Source organism: Eleutherodactylus coqui, chromosome 5, assembly GCF_035609145.1.
Source record: "Eleutherodactylus coqui strain aEleCoq1 chromosome 5, aEleCoq1.hap1, whole genome shotgun sequence".
NCBI classification, from domain to species: Eukaryota; Metazoa; Chordata; class Amphibia; order Anura; family Eleutherodactylidae; genus Eleutherodactylus; species Eleutherodactylus coqui.
The window spans coordinates 268452621-268475027 of record NC_089841.1 but is presented as its reverse complement, the minus strand read 5'-3'; the positions used below and the strand labels follow the sequence as shown (position 1 = coordinate 268475027).

The following is a 22407-nucleotide window of genomic DNA, read 5'->3' as shown; positions in this document are numbered from 1 at the left end:
CACGTGGGTGTAATTGGCAGCGTGCCACCTGCAGGAGATGGTTGCCCCTCGCACAGCAAGCATGCAGTGACATTTCGTTCTCGCTGTGTGTAAGCGTGCGTAATGCCCACCAAGATAGAACATGCTGCGATCTTTATTGAGCACGTATTTGGCGCAATATGTGTGAGTGGCAACATGGCCGCCCGTGGCAGACCGGTACAAAACTCGTGTATTACGCTGTAACCGCACGTTCTTGTGAGTGTTCCAGCGGAGGACGTATTCTGCCGCCCGGCTGTTAAGTATTCTGTCACGCGGGACGTTTCTGGACAACATCACTGAAGATCCAAAAAGGAAACAAGAGAACAAGTTGTAAAATATGGAACGCTTCACGAATTTGCGTGTCATCCTTGCGCAGGGGCCATGCTAATCTTCTCTGTATCGTTCCAATTTTAGTATATGTGCTGCCGAAGCGAGCACGATCCTGCAGGGGGCGCTGGTGGTATATAAGGTCCATAAGGTAGAGAACTGTAAGCTCATAGTGAGGTCGGTCACAGTGTCGGTCTGGCTCCGTAGTCTGTGCCTCTTTATGGGATTCTCAGTCACATCTGACATCTTTTTGTCAGAAAATTCACTTTTAATTCCAAGAACAAGGAGCGCGGCGCCTCCCGCAGTGCATCATGGGAGCTAGAATTATGCAAATGTTCTGACGTCATAAGGAAGCGCCGCCCAGCCTGGTGAAGCGCTGTGACTTGCGGTGGACCGCTGAGCGCCCCCTGTTGTCCGCTCTGCCGCCCGGGCTTCATCTTCTAATATATACTACATCAATATGAGATTGTTGGTTTGGGGTCTCCATATGGAGGGGCTTATTCTAGTGGGGTCTTCACCATCCCCTCCGTCCGCAGCGGCTCGCACTTCATCCTGCCGGCCCCCAGTCATGGCGCTTGTTGTGCCGCCTTCTTCACCGCGTTCTGTGGACAGGCCTCAGATTATGGCGCTCTGGATGGAAGCCCCCCAGGGGTCCATAAGAGCGGCCCTCGGGGGGCTGCAGACCAATGCGGACTGAGGAGGAGGGGAACCCGCGGATGGGTGGTCTTCAGTCACTCGGACTATGAAAGATAATGTACCAAGTGGTCAGAACCCACAGGAACATCTCCCCCCCCCCCACACAGAGGGAGTGTATATATATATATATATATATATATGTCACTGTCAGTAACATCCTCCCCCCCACACAGAGGGAGTATATATATATATATATACAGTCACTGTCAGTAACATCCTCCCCCCCACACACACACAGAGGGAGTATATATATATATATACAGTCACTGTCAGTAACATCCTCCCCCCCCCACACACACAGAGGGAGTATATATATATATATGTCACTGTCAGTAACATCTCCCCCCCCCCCCACATACAGAGGGAGTGTATATATATATATATTTGTCACTGTCAGTAACATCCCCCCCCCCACACACACAGAGGGAGTATATATATATATAGTCACTGTCAGTAACATCCTCCCCCCCACACACAGAGGGAGTATATATATATATATATTCGTCACTGTCAGTAACATCCCCCCCCCCCACACACACAGAGGGAGTATATATATATATACAGTCACTGTCAGTAACATCCTCTCCCCCCCCCCACGCACACACACAGAGGGAGTGTATATATATATATATATATATATATATATATAGTCACTGTCAGTAATAACCCCCCCCCCCCCCCCAACATCCTTCAGGAGGATATATATATATACAGTCACTGTCAGTAACACCCCACCCCCCAGAGGGAAGATATATGTATACGGTCACTGCAGTAACATCCCCCCCTCCCTCCATCCTTCAGGAGGATATATATATATATATATATATATATATTTGTATACAGTCACTGTCAGTCCCCCTCTATCCTTCAGGAGGAGATATGCACACACATTGTCAGTAACATGCCTCCCCTAGAAGGAGTATATATATATATATATATATAGTACATATAGATATATCCACTCATCAGTAGCATCCATCCTATAGAAGGAATATGTATATATATATATATATAGTCACACACAGTCAATAACATCCCACCTAGGAGTACATATACACACTCATTGTAAGTAGCATCCCTTCTCTAGAAGCAGTATACACAAACATACACTCATTGTCGTAACATCCTTCCCCTATAAGGAATATATATATATATATATACTAGAGATGAGCGAGCACCAAAATGCTCGGGTGCTCGTTACTCGAGACGAATTTTTCGCGATGCTCGAGGGTTCGTTTCGAGTAACGAACCCCATTGAAGTCAATGGGCGACCCGAGCATTTTTGTATATCAGATACTGAGGAAAAACATATGTTCCCCATTTTGCATAGTTCTCTGCGTTACCCAGGAAACACCACGTGGAGGCAACCATGGAACGTTTCCTTTATATAAAATGACATCAGGAAGTGAGAGAATTAGATTACATACATAAAATTGGGACACTAATTCTTTTGCGCATAGAATTGAATAATCGAGTTGGGACCGAATTACTTTCCCTATTTTAGAGATAATCTATGCTTGTGCCAAATTTCATGTTTCTAGGACATCGGGAAGTTGGAGAGCTTTTGGCGAGTCAGTGAGGGCTTTCGTCTTTGTATATATATATATATATATATATATACACATACATACACACAAACACACACAAACACATTGTCATTCCTCCCCTAGAAGGCCGACAGCGCCGCTAGCAAGCACACCGCTTGCAGCAGAGAAAGGAGTGCATCAGGGAGCTTACACATCAGAAGGACGACAGCGAAGAAAGCGGCTAGCCGAGACAGGAGCCCAGCCAATCAGCAGCTCTGGGCATACCCTATACCTCCCCCAGGACAATCCCAGTGGCTTTAGCATTTTTCTCCCCTGTCCCCCTGCACATACAGGACCTCCAAAACACCTTTGGAATTGTGTCACCCCCAGGCATCCTGTTGTCCTATCCATCCGAACTGATTAAGGGGCTCGTCCCCGAAACGCGTTTTCAATTGCTGTTTTTTTATTTTGTGAAATAATAAAAAAGAAGTGCTTTCACCATCACCTATTGGACCTTTATCTTCATCTTCTAGTAGCTTAGAGGGTTGCACCTCCATACCAGTATTTTTCTATATCCTTTTTGCTACACTCACGCCCACCCTGGTGGAGCGTCATCTCGTTGGCAGCACCTCCACCATTCAAAATACTCAATCATTGGAAACACTTTGTACTCCAGAAATATTCCACCGCCCTCACTGGGTCTTGCTCTACCCTCCTTTTTCATCTCTTTTACTCAGTAGTAATAATGTTCTCCATAGTGGCCCCAGTATTAATAGAGACCCCCACAGTGGTCTCAGAAGTAATAGTGTCCCCCGCAGTGGCTTCAGAAGTAACAGTCACCACCACAGTTACCTTAGTAGTAATACTGTCCCCCACAGAAGCCTCAGTAGTAATGGTGTCCCCCACAGTGGCCTCAGTAGTAACAGTGACTCCCACACTGGCCTCAGTAGTAATAGTGTCCTCCACAGTGGCTTCAGTACTAATAGTGTCCCCCGGAGTGGCCCCAGTAGTAATAGTGTCCTCCACAGTGGCCTCAGAAGTATTGCTTACCCCCACAAAGGCCTCCTTAGTAATGCTGACCCCGACACTGGCCTCCGTAGTATTGCTGACCAACACAGTGGCCGTCAGTAGTAGTAGTGTTCCCCACCGTGGCCTCAGTAGTAATAATGACCACCACAGTGGCCTCAGTAGTAATAGTGATTTCCACAGTGGCCCTTAGTAGTAATAGTGATCACCACAGTGGTCCTTGGTAGTAATAGTGTCCCCCATAGTCGCCCTCAGTAGTAATGCTGACCACAACAATTGCCATCAGTAGTGATAGTGTCCCCCCACAGTTTCCCTCAGTAGTAATGCTGACCACAACGATTGCTGTCGGTAATGATAGTGTTTTCCACAGTTGCGTTAGTAGTAATAGTGTTCCCCACAGTGGCCTCAGTAGCAATAGTGTCCCGTGCAGTGGCCCTAGTAGTAATAGTGTGCCCCACAGTGGCCTCAGTAGTAATAATGACCCCCACAGTGGCCACAGTAGTAATCATGTCCGCCACAGTAGCCCCAGTAGTGATAGTGTCCCTCACAGTTGTCCCAGTAATAATAGTGACCCCCACAGTGGACTCATTATTAATAGTGTTCCTCACAGTGGCCTCAGTAGTAATGGTGTCCTCCACAGTGGCTCCAGTAGTAATAGTGTCGCCCACAGTGGCCTTAGTAGTATTATTGACTCCCACAGTGGCCTCAGTGGTAATAGTGCCCCCCACAGTGGCCTCAGTAGTTCTTATTGTCCCCCACAGTGGCCTCAGTACTAATAGTGTCTCCCACAGTGGGCTTAGTAGACCCCCAGTAGCCTTCAGTTGTAATAGTGTTTGTCATAGTGTTCCCCACAGTGGCCCCAGTAATAATACCGTCCCCCACAGTGGCCCCAGTAGTAATATTGTTCCGCACAGTAGCCCCACTAGTAATAGTGGCCCTAGCATTAATATTGACCCCCACAGTTGCCTCAGTAGTAATAGTATCTCCCACAATGACCCTTAGCTTTAATAGTGTTCCCCACAGTGGCCCTTAGTACTAATAGTGTCCCCCACAGTGGCCCTCAGTAGTAATACTATCCTCCCAAATGTCCTCAGTAGTAATGCTGACCCCCTACCGTGGCCTCAATATAATGCTGACCCCAACAGTGGCTTCAGTAGTAATAGTGACTGCCACAGTGGCCTCAGTAGTGTAATTTACTGCCACAGGGGCCTTAGTAGTAATGCTGACCCCCATAGTGGCACTTCGTAGTAATAGTGTTCCCCACATTGGCCCTCAGAATTAAAAGTGTCCCCCACACTGGCTCTTAGTAGTAAGATTGTCCCCAACAATGGCCTCAGTAGTAATGCTGACTCCAACATTTGCCTCCCTAGTAATGCTGACCGACACAGTGGCCTCAGTAGTAACAGTAACTGCCACAGTGGCCTCAATAGTAATAGTGATCTCCACATTGGCCCTTAGTAGTAATAGTGATCACCACAGTAGCCCTTAGTAGTAATAGTGTCTTCCACAGTTTCACTTAGTGGTAATAGTGTCCCCCACAGTGGCCTCAGTAGTAATGCTGACCCCAACAATGAACCTCAGTAGTAATAGTGTTCTCCACAGTGGCCCTCAGTAGTAATACTATCCTCCCAAATGTCCTCAGTAGTAATGCTGACCCCCTACCGTGGCCTCAATATAATGCTGACCCCAACAGTGGCTTCAGTAGTAATAGTGACTGCCACAGTGGCCTCAGTAGTGTAATTTACTGCCACAGGGGCCTTAGTAGTAATGATGACCCCCATAGTGGCACTTCGTAGTAATAGTGTTCCCCACATTGGCCCTCAGAATTAAAAGTGTCCCCCACACTGGCTCTTAGTAGTAAGATTGTCCCCAACAATGGCCTCAGTAGTAATGCTGACTCCAACGTTTGCCTCCCTAGTAATGCTGACCGACACAGTGGCCTTAGTAGTAATAGTAACTGCCACAGTGGCCTCAATAGTAATAGTGATCTCCACATTGGCCCTTAGTAGTAATAGTGATCACCACAGTAGCCCTTAGTAGTAATAGTGTCTTCCACAGTTTCACTTAGTGGTAATAGTGTCCCCCACAGTGGCCTCAGTAGTAATGCTGACCCCAACAATGAACCTCAGTAGTAATAGTGTTCTCCACAGTGGCCCTCAGTAGTAATACTATCCTCCCAAATGTCCTCAGTAGTAATGCTGACCCCCTACCGTGGCCTCAATATAATGCTGACCCCAACAGTGGCTTCAGTAGTAATAGTGACTGCCACAGTGGCCTCAGTAGTGTAATTTACTACCACAGGGGCCTTAGTAGTAATGCTGACCCCCATAGTGGCACTTCGTAGTAATAGTGTTCCCCACATTGGCCCTCAGAATTAAAAGTGTCCCCCACACTGGCTCTTAGTAGTAAGATTGTCCCCAACAATGGCCTCAGTAGTAATGCTGACTCCAACATTTGCCTCCCTAGTAATGCTGACCGACACAGTGGCCTTAGTAGTAATAGTAACTGCCACAGTGGCCTCAATAGTAATAGTGATCTCCACATTGGCCCTTAGTAGTAATAGTGATCACCACAGTAGCCCTTAGTAGTAATAGTGTCTTCCACAGTTTCACTTAGTGGTAATAGTGTCCCCCACAGTGGCCCTCAGTACTAATGCTGACCCCAACAATGGACCTCAGTAGTAATAGCATTCTCCACAGTTGTCTTAGTAGTAATAGTGTCTCCCACAGTGGCCTCAGTAGCAATAGTGTCCCCCACAGTGGCCTCAGTAGTAATAGTGTCCCCTACAGTGGCCCTAGTAGTAATAGTGTCCCACACAGAGGCCTCAGTAGTAATAGTGACCCCCATAGTGGCCTCAGTACTAATGCTGACCAACACAGTGGCCTTAGTAGTAATTCTGACCCCTGCAGTGGCCTCATTAGTAATAATGACCTCCACAGTGGCCCTCAGTTGTAATAGTGACCCCCACAGTGGCCCTCAGTAATAATAGTGACCCCCACAGTGACCTCAGTAGTGCTGCTGAACCCCACAGTGCCCTTGGCAATAATTGTGTCCCCCACAGTGACATTGGTAGTAATAGTGACCATCACTGTGACCTCAGTAGTAATAGTGACCCACACAGTGGCCTCAGTACTAATACCATTACAACTGGAGCTCATATAGGGGACACTATTACTAATAGTCTCTCCTATATCAGCCCCAATAGTAACAGTGAACCCCATGGTAGCCCCAGTAGTAATAGAGCCCCCCATATACTTACCTTCTCCTTGTCTTCTGAGCGCCACTGCTCCTTTTCTCAGTGCTGCAGCTGGCGGAAGTATGTGTGCCTAAACTAGGGCGAAGAGGTTGGTGGAGGAGGAAGATCCCGGATGCACACGTTGCTATCAGTGGGAGCATCCGGCCACGGTGCAGCAAAAGTGATAACTAGCCGGTAAGCCCTGACCAGTAATGACTATAATGGTGACCAGACGTCCCGAAAGCAGGACAAATGGCTGTCCCGCTAGGGTCGCGACGGAAAGCAGAACCTACCAGTCTAAGGGCTTTTACCCACTAGCATTTTTTAACGCTGCGATATCGCTGCGTTTTTTTACTGCATATTTCAATGGGAATTTCTAATGTTAAAATCGCATTGCACAAAAATCGCAGGTTTGCGCTTCTGTAATTTTTGTGTGATGCGATTTTAACAGTAGAAAGTCCCATTGACTTTTGTAGTAAAAAAACACAGCGATATCGCAGCGTTAAAAAAACGCTAGTGAGTAAAAGCCCTAAAGCGGGACGTCTGGTCACCTTACCTAAATGCACATGTACGACATCCGCTGGATCCAGTTGCATGGGGTAGGTGAAAGTCAATGGCAATCTTTCTCCATCCCGCAGAACTGAATGCAGTGGTGGACCCCCATGTGCCGCGTTCCATTACAGACGCGTTTCAGCCACATTGTAACAATTTTAAAGGATCTGCATCTTGGATTATAACAGTTCTTTGTCAGCGAAGGGTAAATTCACATCTGCGCTCAGGACTCCGTTATGGGAGCAGAAAACGGAATCCCCGGGATGAACGGATCCGTCATAACAGAACCAATCTGTGCTGACCGGACCCCGCCGACTGTAATGGGGTCCGCCCGGTTCCTGCACCCATCATGCATTTATATTATGTGCTTGTGCAGCTTTTTCATCCGGCATCTCACGCTCGATCTGCGCTGGAGCCGCCAAGGCGGGTGAGTAGGGCCTGAACCGCAGCGGAGCTGCCCCCTTCGCCAAGCGCCAAACATGCCAGCTTACAGCCAGTTAGGGGTCTCAGCTTTCCATTACCGGCTAGATGAAAGTGACATAAACTGAACCGCCGCGGGGGACTTCACACGGACGGCATATTCCGCAGCAGCATTGTGGGATTCGCTGTCCTGGCATTCCGCACATCTAAGGGCGGCTTCACGTGGGTGTAATTGGCAGCGTGCCGCCTGCAGGAGATGGTTGCCCCTCGCACAGCAAGCATGCAGTGACATTTTGTTCTCGCTGTGTGTAAGCGTGCGTAATGCCCACCAAGATAGAACATGCTGCGATCTTTATTGAGCACGTATTTGGCGCAATATGTGTGAGTGGCAACATGGCCGCCCGTGGCAGACCGGTACAAAACTCGTGTAATACGCTGTAACCGCACGTTCTTGTGAGTGTACCAGCGGAGGACGTATTCTGCCGCCCGGCTGTTAAGTATTCTGTCACGCAGGACGTTTCTGGACAACATCACTGAAGATCCAAAAAGGAAACAAGAGAACAAGTTGTAAAATATGGAACGCTTCACGAATTTGCGTGTCATCCTTGCGCAGGGGCCATGCTAATCTTCTCTGTATCGTTCCAATTTTAGTATATGTGCTGCCGAAGCGAGCACGATCCTGTAGAGGGCGCTGGTGGTATATAAGGTCCATAAGGTAGAGAACTGTAAGCTCATAGTGAGGTCGGTCACAGTGTCGGTCTGGCTCGGTAGTCTGTGCGTCTTTATGGGATTCTCAGTCACATCTGACATCTTTTTGTCAGAAAATTCACTTTTAATTCCAAGAACAAGGTGCGCGGCGCCTCCCGCAGTGCATCATGGGAGCTAGAATTGTGCCAATGTTTCTGACGTCATAAGAAAGCGCCGCCCAGCCTGGTGAAGCGCTGTGACTTGCGGTGGACCGCTGAGCGCCCCCTGTTGTCCGCGCTGCCGCCCGGGCTTCATCTTCTAATATATACTACATCAATATGAGATTGTTGGTTTGGGGTCTCCATATGGAGGGGCTTATTCTAGTGTGGTCTTCACCATCCCCTCCGTCCGCAGCGGCTCGCACTTCATCCTGCCGGCCCCCAGTCATGGCGCTTGTGCCGCCATCTTCACCGCGTTCTGTGGACAGGCCTCAGATTATGGCGCTCTGGATGGAAGCCCCCCAGGGGTCCATAAGAGCGGCCCTCGGGGGGCTGCAGACCAATGCGGACTGACGAGGAGGGGGACCCCGCGGATGGGTGGTCTTCAGTCACTCGGACTATGAAAGATAATGTACCAAATGGTCAGAACCCACAGGAACATCTCCCCCCCCCCCACATACAGAGGGAGTGTATATATATATAGTCACTGTCAGTAACATCCTCTCCCCCCCCCCACACACACACAGAGGGAGTATATATATATATAAGTCACTGTCAGTAACATCCTCCCCCCCCCACACAGAGGGAGTGTATATATATATATATATATATATATATGTCACTGTCAGTAACATCCTCCCCCCCCCACACACAGAGGGTGTATATATATATATATATATAGTCACTGTCAGTAACATCCTCCCCCCCCACACACACACAGAGGGAGTATATATATATATATAAGTCACTGTCAGTAACATCCTCCCCCCCCACACACAAAGGGAGTGTATATATATATATATGTCACTGTCAGTAACATCCTCCCCCCTCCCCCCACACACAGAGGGAGTATATATAGTCACTGTCAGTAACATCCCCCCCCCCCCACACAGAGGGAGTATATATATATATAGTCACTGTCAGTAATAACCCCCCCCCCCCTTTATCCTTCAGGAGGATATATATATATATATATATATATATATACAGTCACTGTCAGTAACACCCCACCCCCCAGAGGGAAGATATATGTATACGGTCACTGCAGTAACATCCCCTCCTCCCTCCATCCTTCAGGAGGATATATATATATATATATTGATAGGGCCTAAAAGAAATTAATATATGTTGCTTAGTAATCTATTTGAATCAATAAGGCTGAATACTGCGATATTTTATGTGTGAAAGAGAACTCATGACTATTCTGAGGAAGAAGCCTGTGGTTTCCTGTCTTAAGGTCTACGTCTGACCGAAATGGAATCAGGAAGGTCACTAGAACAGATGTTCATAAGTTTAGCAAGAGATGGCTTAACCACAGAGAGTTATCAGCAATTTCTTAAAGATGTGCTTGTCTAAGTCATATATCACAAGCCTAAGTTAAATGTTAAGTCATAAGTTTATTGTCAAATGTGAAGTCACAAGTTTTTCCCTGTTTAACCACAAGTCCCATCCTGCGAGAGGGGCTGGCTATAAAAACCCAGATATGCAGACAATAAACAGAGTTCATTGCTTTAACCATATACTGTGTATGGCTCAATGCTTTGCCTCTCAAAAGGAGCGCTCCTACTTAGGTCAATTTGGAACCGGACAACATCACTGACCAGTCTGTTTGTGCAGGCTAACCCTCGACAGTTTTTGGCGCCCAACTAGGGGGCGGGGCTTATCTTTACGGGACATCGCAACCAGTAGACTGAAACAAACTCCTGGCCCGTTGACGTGGACACTGGATCCTGAGACCCCAGACTGAAAACACCGGTGTAAAGGTAAGAGCTTATCTTACTATTATACAGTCTGGATTCTTTAGATCTGTGTGTCTCTAACGGACTAGAGGTTAGTTGTTGCCTGTTTCCTATATTTCCTGCCCCGTCCATATTTTAGAGTGAATAAGTTCATTTAACTGTCCTAGACGGAAGAACTCACTCATTGGGACTTAAAGAGTCATGTTGTCTGTATTGGAGATTGAAATAATTGTTATTGTTATAGTCTCATTTCTGGCAGTCATATTGTTACTCTGGATCTGTTATAATATTACTAAAAGTTCTCTAAGAGGCGAAGTCTGATCTCCCCTGAATCCTAGTGTTTGAAGTTGACCACGTTTTAGTTCTGTAAATCTATTCCGGGACAGGGAACTGTGTGTTCCCAGATAATCTCAGTGATTATCTTAGTTTACTGTGTGAAATATACGTCCTGTATACTTAGTGAAGAATAGTTGGAAGTGGTCAAACATGGGGTCTGAACAATCTAAGATATATCAGACTCCTATTGAAATAATTAAAGATAGAGAAGGGGAGGACATTTGCAGACAAGCCTATAAAGTTTACAAACGTATAGGCCTCAAGAAGGCGGGAACATTCAATTATGAATTTTGGTCACAATATGAGGATAAGCATAGAAAGGAAATAAGAAATAAGGGTTTGGAAAAGGGCATGAAGGCCATCCTGGACTGCTCTAAAACAGCAGAAGACGAACACTGGGACTCCGAGTCCCGAGGCGAGGGCATTTTAGTTTATTGTCCTATGGCCCGGCCACCAATAGACGTTCCCATGGAAACCCCTACGGTTCCATTAGTCCCTCCTGTCGTCCCGGCCGCTCCACCAATGTCTCCAAATAATCCCTTTAATTCTCTGTATCCCAATTTGCCACCCCTGCCCCCTACGTATCCACAGGCTACTGCCCAGATGGATACACCTCCCTACAGCCCTCAATCAGGATCCCCGGGCCCTGAAGTAAATAGAGGTCCGGCTCGGGATTGTCCACGTTGTGGTCAACAGAATGCCTGTTTTAGAGAACTCTGTACGGTATGTGGGACTCCACGTCCCAGGGACCAGTGTAGACAACCGGTTCCCTTGTTCCCCGTTACAACCTCCACTACCCATTATAGAGAAACAAACAGACCGAGTCCACCATTGGGCACGGTCAGACAAGAGGACACCGACAGACCATCGTCTTCTAATGACAGACCCACGGACGCACATAGACCAACTCCCGGGTCTACAGTCACTACATGGCGACCCTGGAGCGCCACAGACCAGATGGCACTGTGTCAGCAACTGCCCGATCCCCAGACAGAGCCAGCAGCTTTCCATAGAAAGTTGGAAGTCATACAGAAAAACTACTCTGCCACTTGGACAGATATGGAATGTCTTATGAATGTAAAATGTCCTCTGGGCCTTTACAATAGTATTACTCAATTTTGTGGTCTTGAAGATCGCCCAGATGACCCCCAGACATTACTTAGTGGTACTCAATATGTGGACAAGGTTAAGGCCTGGTTTAAGGATAAAGCCCAAGAGAGACGTACAGCCCTAACCCAGTGTAGACAGAACAAGGGCGAGTCTATTGAATGTTACTTTGGCCGTTTAGAGGAAGTTGGCAGAGATCTGGGTTTGTATGATTGTCCAAAAGCCATACGTAATGCTGCTTTTTGTGAAGCCTTTATGCAAGGAATAGATAAGCGCCTGTCTGACCGCGTTAAAGCATGTACCCCCGATTGGCGACAGGCCAAACCGCGTGATCTATATAAGAAAGCTGTAGGATTTGTCATGGACACAGAAGACCACGCAAAGGGTGTTATGGTTAAACATTACACCATGGAGGGGGACACAGCCCGACTTAACGACCCCAGGCGGGAGACCCGTAAGTGTTATAACTGCGGGAAGACTGGACACTTGGCCCGTAATTGTAGGGCCCCTAAACGCCCTAGACAGAACATGTCAGACGAAAGGGGGCAACAGGGAAGTACGGCCAATACCACATCATCCCGCCCACAGGGAAACAACGGGTATACCAATTACCAATGAAGGTCTGGCACTCCTTCCCCCGTGTCCCTTATAGTTACTGACACACGTGGGCCACAAATTTTTCAGCCTCTAAAAATCCAGGGGAAGGAGGTGCCCTTTTTAATTGACACAGGGGCCACTAAATCATGTGTCAGTACCTCACAAGTCAATGACCTTAGTATTCCCCTCTCAGACGCCATAGCCGTTGGAGTGTCCGGTGAACCAACACCCATGCGTGAGACCGAGCCCATAGAAGTCTCCTTTCAAGGGTCACGAGTCCTCACTCGCTTCCTGGTGTCACCCGCTGGGGATTGCATCATGGGAACCGATGTGATGGGACCCCTGGGGTGCTGTATTCAGCTCCATCCTTCCGGTGAGGCTCATGTCAGTACCTCTGCGGCCGACCACCAGGTATTCTGTCTCATGGCAGCAGACTTGGTCACTCCGCCTCCTTCTTGTACTGTATATGTGTTGACCCCAGAAGATACACAGGCTCTCTCGGCAGTACCAGAGACCCTATGGGCAAAAGGGAAGACAGACTTGGGCCATCTCCACGTACCCCCAGTCATGGTATATCTCAAAGATGGGGAAAAAGCCCCCATGATCCGCCAGTATCCCCTAGCCATGGCACAGGAAGATGCAATAGCCTCCACTATTACAGAGTTATGTGCCTTGAATGCTTTAAAACCTTGCGTCTCACCGACTAACACGCCACTCTTCCCGGTTAAAAAGAAAGGGAAGAAAGGTGAACCTGATACCTACCGGATGGTTCACGATCTAAGAGAAATCAATAAGGTGACCATCCTAGAGACACCTTTGGTCCCCAACCCCTACACTCTGTTGTCCACCATACCCTCTGGAACCTGTTGGTACACCCTGGTCGATCTTGCCAATGCATTCATGTCTGTCCCGCTACACCCCGATTGCCAGTACCTGTTTGCCTTCACGTTCCGAGGAAAACAGTACTGCTGGACTGTCCTACCACAAGGGGCACAAAACAGCCCAAATCAATTCACCCGATGTATGATGCTTGTACTTGATGCATGGACGGTCCCACCAGGTGTGGCCCTGCTTCAGTATGTTGATGATCTCCTACTCTGTGCACCGGACAGACCTACCTGCGTTGCGGCCTCACTCAGCCTCCTTTGTTTTCTTGCAGACAGCGGGTGTAAAGCCAGTAAAGACAAATTACAGTTTTGCAAATCTCATGTTGTGTTTCTTGGTCACTGCCTAGGTCCTGGTACAAAACACCTCACGCCAGAACGTACCAAGGTGGTGGAGGACATGCCACTCCCCGCCTCCCATGCTCAGTTGCGGACATTTCTGGGGTTAGTTTCATATTGTCGGCCGTGGATTCGCTCTGCCTCCATGACCATGCAGCCTCTGTACGACTGCCTGAGTTCTAAGCCATTTGCTTTGTCTCCGGAAGCCGAGTCAGCTTTTCACCAGCTGAAAATACAGATCACCAGCGCTCCGGCACTGGGTCTGCCTGACTATGACAAGCCGTTCCAAATGTACGTGACTGAGATGGCGGGACATGCTACTGCCGTCCTCACACAAGAGCATGGTGACAAAAAGCGCCCTGTAGCATACTACAGTGCACATCTTGACGCAGTAGCCAGGGGTTCACCCTCCTGTGTACGAGCAGTTCTGGCTGTACAAGCACTACTTGAGAAAGCGTCAGAGGTGGTCCTAGACTACCCTCTTGTGGTCCTCACGCCCCATGACGTACATGGAATTCTGACACAGGTGAGCCGTAGACATCTGTCTCTTGCTAGACAGATTAAAATGGAACTTGCAATACACTCTTCATCCAATGTCTCATTTCAACGTTGCACAACTTTGAATCCGGCCACCTTACTGCCATTAGGTGACACTGATTCAAATGGGGGAGTAAGCACAGGGGATCAACTTTTTGTCAATTCCCTAGGCAAAGAGGAAGCTTTTGACACCGAGCACCAGCATGACTGTGCTGCTCTGATGGAGCAGGAGACAGCTGGATTTGCTCATGTCACAGATAAGCCTCTCCTAAACCCCCACCTTGAAATGTTTGTGGATGGATCACGATACCAGAATGAGATGGGCAGATTTGTGACAGGGTTTGCTGTAGTATCAATGAATGAAGTACTGATAGGCCATGCCTTGCCCCCACATATGTCAGCACAGGAAGCGGAACTGTGCGCTCTGACCGAGGCCTGCAAGTTAGCCCGGGGAGTCACTGCTAATATCTACACGGACTCCAGGTACGCGTTTGGCGTTGCGCATGACTATGGGCCGATTTGGCGCGCGCGGAGCTTCTTAACAGCTCAAGGCAGACCGATAAAGAATGGTGAGGCAGTAAGTAGTTTAATGTCAGCTATCATGCTCCCAAAGCAGGTAACCATAATAAAGGTAAAAGCACACACCCAAGGGGACTCCTTGGAAAGCAGAGGCAACGAGAAGGCAGACGGAGCAGCTAAGGCTGCAGCCCTGCTGGACTGGAGGGCACCCGTGTGCAGAGTTCAGATCAGGTCCTGCCCGGCGGAGGAGGATCCTGATCCCCCTGCCAAGGACCAGACTCCCTCTGTCCCACCACAGAAGGAGGTGGACCTACTCCCCTCAGGGCAAGAGCAGGAGCGCTGGGCAAGTGCAGGGGCAGTAAAAGGAAATGAAGGTTGGATGATGGGTTCCCGTATGTGTTTGCCTGCGGCTGCCTATCCTAGTATGGCCCTTTTGGCTCATGGAAAGGTGCACGCTTCTCGTAATGCCATGGTAGCCCTGGTGGAGAAAATGTGGTACGCTCCGGGATTTGACAGGATGGCAAAGGCATATGTCAAGGCTTGTGAAATCTGTGCACTACACAACCCCGGTCAAGTAGTAAAGACCCCTCGGAAGTGCACTCCGCGACCTTTGTACCCCTTCCAGAGACTATAGATAGATTACATCCAGCTGCCCAGGTCAGGAAGGTATGAGTATGTCCTGGTATGCGTTGACCTCTTTTCTGGGTGGGCTGAGGCCTACGCGGTCCCGAAGGCCACTGCCCAGGCCACTGCAAAAAAACTTGTGTCAGAGTTAGTGTGCAGATTTGGGGTACCAGAGACCATTGAGAGCGACCGTGGTACTCACTTCACTGGTGAGGTAATGAAGGAAGTCATGTCCGCCTTAGGAGTAGAGCAGGCGTTCCACACCCCCTATCATCCGCAGAGCTCCGGAAAAGTAGAAAGACTCAATGGCACCCTCAAACTTAAGATACAGAAAGCCATGGTTGAAACAGGAAAACCTTGGCCCGAGTGCCTACCTCTGGCCCTCTACTCAGTACGGACCACGCCAAATAGGAAAACAGGACTGTCTCCTTATGAGATTCTCTTTGGCTCCGTGCCTAGGTTAGGACTGTATCACCCACAAGCTCTATCCCTGGGTCATGATAAAGTTACTTCCTTTGTGCAGGACTTATGCCACAGACTAAAAATAACACACGACCTAGTTTTCTCTTCTATTCCAGACCCTGATAGTTTGGAAGGATCCCACTCTCTGCAACCTGGAGATTGGGTGGTGGTAAAGAGACACGTCAGAAAGACTTTGGAACCTCGCTTTGACGGACCATACCAAGTACTGTTAACCACTCCCACCTCGGTCAAGCTAGAAGGCAAACCCACTTGGATCCATGCCTCACACTGCAAGAAAGTTCCAACGCCTCAGCACCACGAGGGGGGTGGAGAATAAGCCCAACCCAGGGGGGGTGGAGGGGGATGGCAACCTGGACACCAGCATTGATAGTCTGGATAGGTGTATTATTTACCCTTTGTTTTCTTGGACTACTCTCTTTTCGGGACAATTCCTCACCAACTGTCGATGTAAGAAGAAGATGGACTGTTTGGGCGGAAGGACACCCCAACATGTGGGAATACTTTGCAAAAGACGTACTGAATATCTCCCACATGTGCATGCCCAACCTTCGGAGTGGGGAAGATATTTTACGGACTTGCTTACTGTCTATCCCCACCCCAATAAAGACACTTCGCGATATATATTCAATAGTGCATAACGATAGTGATGTGGAGGAGAGCAATGTTATCCAGGAAAATACCTTTCTTAATGTATATGAATATTGTCCCCATTGTGATGCGGTCGAACATACACTTTGGTCAAATATGACTCGTTTCCGGGTCAGGAATGTCGCTCCGGCTGAGGTATGCTATAACTTCACGTGTAATAAAGAACATATGGGAGGTTGTGCGCAGAGAACCAGGGTGACTAGTGATTCCCAGAGACTCTGTAATCGCACAGTCCAGCAATGTAGAAAGGTACACACTCCTATGCTCTGTAACCACACAGTCCGAAGCCCCAGCCATTTTAGGCACGTCAAATTACCATTAGGCTGGGTCCTGTCCTGCGGTAACCTGACTTACACATATATTCCAGCTAACCTGACCGGAGGTCCCTGCTCCCTAGCTAGATTAAGTATACTAATGTACCAAAAACCTAATAGCCCACAACTCACCAACAGACAAAAGAGGGAGGTAGAAGGACTGGATAGCAACTGTGAAGGACCACCCACTCTACTTAGTTACGCAGAACATACGGCGGTTCCTTCCAGTCTTGTCACTAGGTAGTGTAGGGTCAGGGTGAGGCGACCTGGACGTGTTCACCATTAGGACTATCTCCAGGAGGGACATTGGTGTGGGTGAAGATTAGGGAGTCCCACGCCGTGCGTACCTGTGCACGCTACTAGTATTGTAACATTATACTAGAGACGCCTTATAGGGACTAGTCGACCAATAGGACCTACCTCGACTATGACTTTTCAAAATAGAACTGGACCCTGCGTGTGACTTCCTGATGTCCAAAATGGGGGAATGATAGGGCCTAAAAGAAATTAATATATGTTGCTTAGTAATCTATTTGAATCAATAAGGCTGAATACTGCGATATTTTATGTGTGAAAGAGAACTCATGACTATTCTGAGGAAGAAGCCTGTGGTTTCCTGTCTTAAGGTCTACGTCTGACCGAAATGGAATCAGGAAGGTCACTAGAACAGATGTTCAAAAGTTTAGCAAGAGATGGCTTAACCACAGAGAGTTATCAGCAATTTCTTAAAGATGTGCTTGTCTAAGTCATATATCACAAGCCTAAGTTAAATGTTAAGTCATAAGTTTAGTGTCAAATGTGAAGTCACAAGTTTTTCCCTGTTTAACCACAAGTCCCATCCTGCGAGAGGGGCTGGCTATAAAAACCCAGATATGCAGACAATAAACAGAGTTCATTGCTTTAACCATATACTGTGTATGGCTCAATGCTTTGCCTCTCAAAAGGAGCGCTCCTACTTAGGTCAATTTGGAACCGGACAACATCACTGACCAGTCTGTTTGTGCAGGCTAACCCTCGACAATATATATATTTGTATACAGTCACTGTCAGTCCCCCTCTATCCTTCAGGAGGAGATATGCACACACATTGTCAGTAACATGCCTCCCCTAGAAGGAGTATATATATATATAGTACATATAGATATATCCACTCATCAGTAGCATCCATCCTATAGAAGGAATATGTATATATATATATAGTCACACACAGTCAATAACATCCCACCTAGGAGTACATATACACACTCATTGTAAGTAGCATCCCTTCTCTAGAAGCAGTATACACAAACATACACTCATTGTCGTAACATCCTTCCCCTATAAGGAATATATATATATATATACTAGAGATGAGCGAGCACCAAAATGCTCGGGTGCTCGTTACTCGAGACAACTTTTTCGCGATGCTCGAGGGTTCGTTTCGAGTAACGAACCCCATTGAAGTCAATGGGCGACCCGAGCATTTTTGTATATCAGATACTGAGGAAAAACATATGTTCCCCATTTTGCATAGTTCTCTGCGTTACCCAGGAAACACCACGGGGAGGCAACCATGCGACGTTTCCTTCATATAAAATGACATCAGGAAGTGAGAGAATTAGATTACATACATAAAATTTGGACGCTAATTCTTTTGCGCTTAGAATTGAATAATCGAGTTGGGACCCATTAGCTTTTCCTATTTATGACATATTCAATGCCGTGCCAAATTTCATGTTTCTACGACATTGGGAAGTGAGAGATTTAGATTATGTACGTAAAAATTGACGCCAATTCTTTTGCGCATAGAATTGAATAATCGAGTTGGGACCGAATTACTTTTCCTATTTTAGAGATAATCTATGCTTGTGCCAAATTTCATGTTTCTAGGACATCGGGAACTTGGAGAGCTTTTGGCGAGTCAGTGAGGGCTTTCGTCTTTATACATACATACATACACACACACATACACACACACACATTGTCATTCCTCCCCTAGAAGGCCGACAGCGCCGCTAGCAAGCACACCGCTTGCAGCAGAGAAAGGAGTGCATCAGGGAGCTTACACATCAGAAGGACGACAGCGAAGAAAGCGGCTAGCCGAGACAGGAGCCCAGCCAATCAGCAGCTCTGGGCATACCCTATACCACCCCCAGGACAATCCCAGTGGCTTTAGCATTTTTCTCCCCTGTCCCCCTGCACATACAGGACCTCAAAAACACCTTTGGAATTGTGTCACCCCCAGGCATCCTGTTGTCCTATCCATCCGAACTGATTAAGGGGCTCGTCCCCGAAACGCGTTTTCAATTGCTGTTTTTTTATTTTGTGAAATAATAAAAAAGAAGTGCTTTCACCATCACCTATTGGACCTTTATCTTCATCTTCTAGTAGCTTAGAGGGTTGCCTCCATACCAGTATTTTTCTATATCCTTTTTGCTACACTCACGCCCACCCTGGTGGAGCGTCATCTCGTTGGCAGCACCTCCACCATTCAAAATACTCAATCATTGAAAACACTTTGTACTCCAGAAATATTCCACCACCCTCACTGGGTCTTGCTCTACCCTCCTTTTTCATCTCTTTTACTCAGTAGTAATAATGTTCTCCATAGTGGCCCCAGTATTAATAGAGACCCCCACAGTGGTCTCAGAAGTAATAGTGTCCGCCGCAGTGGCTTCAGAAGTAACAGTCACCACCACAGTTACCTTAGTAGTAATACTGTCCCCCACAGAAGCCTCAGTAGTAATGGTGTCCCCCACAGTGGCCTCAGTAGTAACAGTGACTCCCACACTGGCCTCAGTAGGAATAGTGTCCTCCACAGTGGCTTCAGTACTAATAGTGTCCCCCGGAGTGGCCCCAGTAGCAATAGTGTCCTCCACAGTGGCCTCAGAAGTATTGCTTACCCCCACAAAGGCCTCCTTAGTAATGCTGACCCCGACACTGGCCTCCGTAGTATTGCTGACCAACACAGTGCCCGTCAGTAGTAGTAGTGTTCCCCACAGTGGCCTCAGTAGTAATAATGACCACCACAGTGGCCTCAGTAGTAATAGTGATTTCCACAGTGGCCCTTAGTAGTAATAGTGATCACCACAGTGGTCCTTGGTAGTAATAGTGTCCCCCATAGTCGCCCTCAGTAGTAATGCTGACCACAACAATTGCCATCAGTAGTGATAGTGTCCCCCCACAGTTTCCCTCAGTAGTAATGCTGACCACAACGATTGCTGTCGGTAGTGATAGTGTTTTCCACAGTTGCGTTAGTAGTAATAGTGTTCCCCACAGTGGCCTCAGTAGCAATAGTGTCCCGTGCAGTGGCCCTAGTAGTAATAGTGTGCCCCACAGTGGCCTCAGTAGTAATAATGACCCCCACAGTGGCCACAGTAGTAATCATGTCCGCCACAGTAGCCCCAGTAGTGATAGTGTCCCTCACAGTTGTCCCAGTAATAATAGTGACCCCCACAGTGGCCTTAGTAGCAACAGTGTTCCCCACAGTGGACTCATTATTAATAGTGTTCCTCACAGTGGCCTCAGTAGTAATGGTGTCCTCCACAGTGGCTCCAGTAGTAATAGTGTCGCCCACAGTGGCCTTAGTAGTATTATTGACTCCCACAGTGGCCTCAGTAGTAATAGTGCCCCCCACAGTGGCCTCAGTAGTTATTATTGTCCCCCACAGTGGCCTCAGTACTAATAGTGTCTCCCACAGTGGGCTTAGTAGACCCCCAGTAGCCTTCAGTTGTAATAGTGTTTGTCATAGTGTTCCCCACAGTGGCCCCAGTAATAATACTGTCCCCCACAGTGGCCCCAGTAGTAATATTGTTCCGCACAGTAGCCCCACTAGTAATAGTGGCCCTAGTATTAATATTGACCCCCACAGTTGCCTCAGTAGTAATAGTATCTCCCACAATGACCCTTAGCTTTAATAGTGTTCCCCACAGTGGCCCTTAGTACTAATAGTGTCCCCCACAGTGGCCCTCAGTAGTAATACTATCCTCCCAAATGTCCTCAGTAGTAATGCTGACCCCCTACCGTGGCCTCAATATAATGCTGACCCCAACAGTGGCTTCAGTAGTAATAGTGACTGCCACAGTGGCCTCAGTAATGTAATTTACTGCCACAGGGGCCTTAGTAGTAATGCTGACCCCCATAGTGGCACTTCGTAGTAATAGTGTTCCCCACATTGGCTCTCAGAATTAAAAGTGTCCCCCACACTGGCTCTTAGTAGTAAGATTGTCCCCAACAATGGCCTCAGTAGTAATGCTGACTCCAACATTTGCCTCCCTAGTAATGCTGACCGACACAGTGGCATCAGTAGTAATAGTAACTGCCACAGTGGCCTCAATACTAATAGTGATCTCCACATTGGCCCTTAGTAGTAATAGTGATCACCACAGTAGCCCTTAGTAGTAATAGTGTCTTCCACAGTTTCACTTAGTGGTAATAGTGTCCCCCACAGTGGCCTCAGTAATAGTAGTGACTCCCACAGTGGCCCTCAGTACTAATGCTGACCCCAACAATGGACCTCAGTAGTAATAGTTTTCTCCACAGTTATCTTAGTAGTAATAGTGTCCCCCACAGTGGCCTCAGTAGCAATAGTGTCCCCCACAGTGGCCTCAGTAGTAATAGTGTCCCCTACAGTGGCCCTAGTAGTAATAGTGTCCCACACAGAGGCCTCAGTAGTAATAGTGACCCCCATAGTGGCCTCAGTACTAATGCTGACCAACACAGTGGCCTTAGTAGTAATTCTGACCCCTGCAGTGGCCTCATTAGTAATAATGACCTCCACAGTGGCTCCAGTAGTAATAGTGTCGCCCACAGTGGCCTTAGTAGTATTATTGACTCCCATAGTGGCCTCAGTAGTAATAGTGCCCCCCACAGTGGCCTCAGTAGTTCTTATTGTCCCCCACAGTGGCCTCAGTAGTAATAGTGTCTCCCACAGTGGGCTTAGTAGACCCCCAGTAGCCTTCAGTTGTAATAGTGTTTGTCATAGTGTTTCCCACAGTGGCTCCAGTAATAATACCGTCCCCCACAGTGGCCCCAGTAGTAATATTGTTCCGCACAGTAGCCCCACTAGTAATAGTGGCCCTAGCATTAATATTGACCCCCACAGTTGCCTCAGTAGTAATAGTATCTCCCACAATGACCCTTAGCTTTAATAGTGTTCCCCACAGTGGCCCTTAGTACTAATAGTGTCCCCCACAGTGGCCCTCAGTAGTAATACTATCCTCCCAAATGTCCTCAGTAATAATGCTGACCCCCTACCGTGGCCTCAATATAATGCTGACCCCAACAGTGGCTTCAGTAGTAATAGTGACTGCCACAGTGGCCTCAGTAGTGTAATTTACTGCCACAGGGGCCTTAGTAGTAATGCTGACCCCCATAGTGGCACTTCGTAGTAATAGTGTTCCCCACATTGGCTCTTAGTAGTAAGATTGTCCCCAACAATGGCCTCAGTAGTAATGCTGACTCCAACATTTGCCTCCCTAGTAATGCTGACCGACACAGTGGCCTCAGTAGTAATAGTAACCGCCATAGTGGCCTCAATAGTAATAGTGATCTCCACATTGGCCCTTTAGTAGTAATAGTGATCACCACAGTAGCC

At 47.8% G+C, this 22407-nt stretch overlaps 2 non-coding genes across 2 annotated transcripts; both read right to left on the bottom strand.

Moving 5' to 3' along the window:
- Positions 1–349: 349 nt before the first annotated feature.
- LOC136630959 (U6 spliceosomal RNA) lies at positions 350–456 on the bottom strand. Its single transcript, XR_010792963.1, has one exon. It is a non-coding gene; the product is annotated as a U6 spliceosomal RNA (small nuclear RNA).
- Positions 457–8368: 7912 nt separating this feature from the next.
- Positions 8369–8475, bottom strand: LOC136630958 (U6 spliceosomal RNA). The gene has a single exon (XR_010792962.1). It is a non-coding gene; the product is annotated as a U6 spliceosomal RNA (small nuclear RNA).
- Between the last annotated feature and the right edge of the window lie 13932 nt (positions 8476–22407).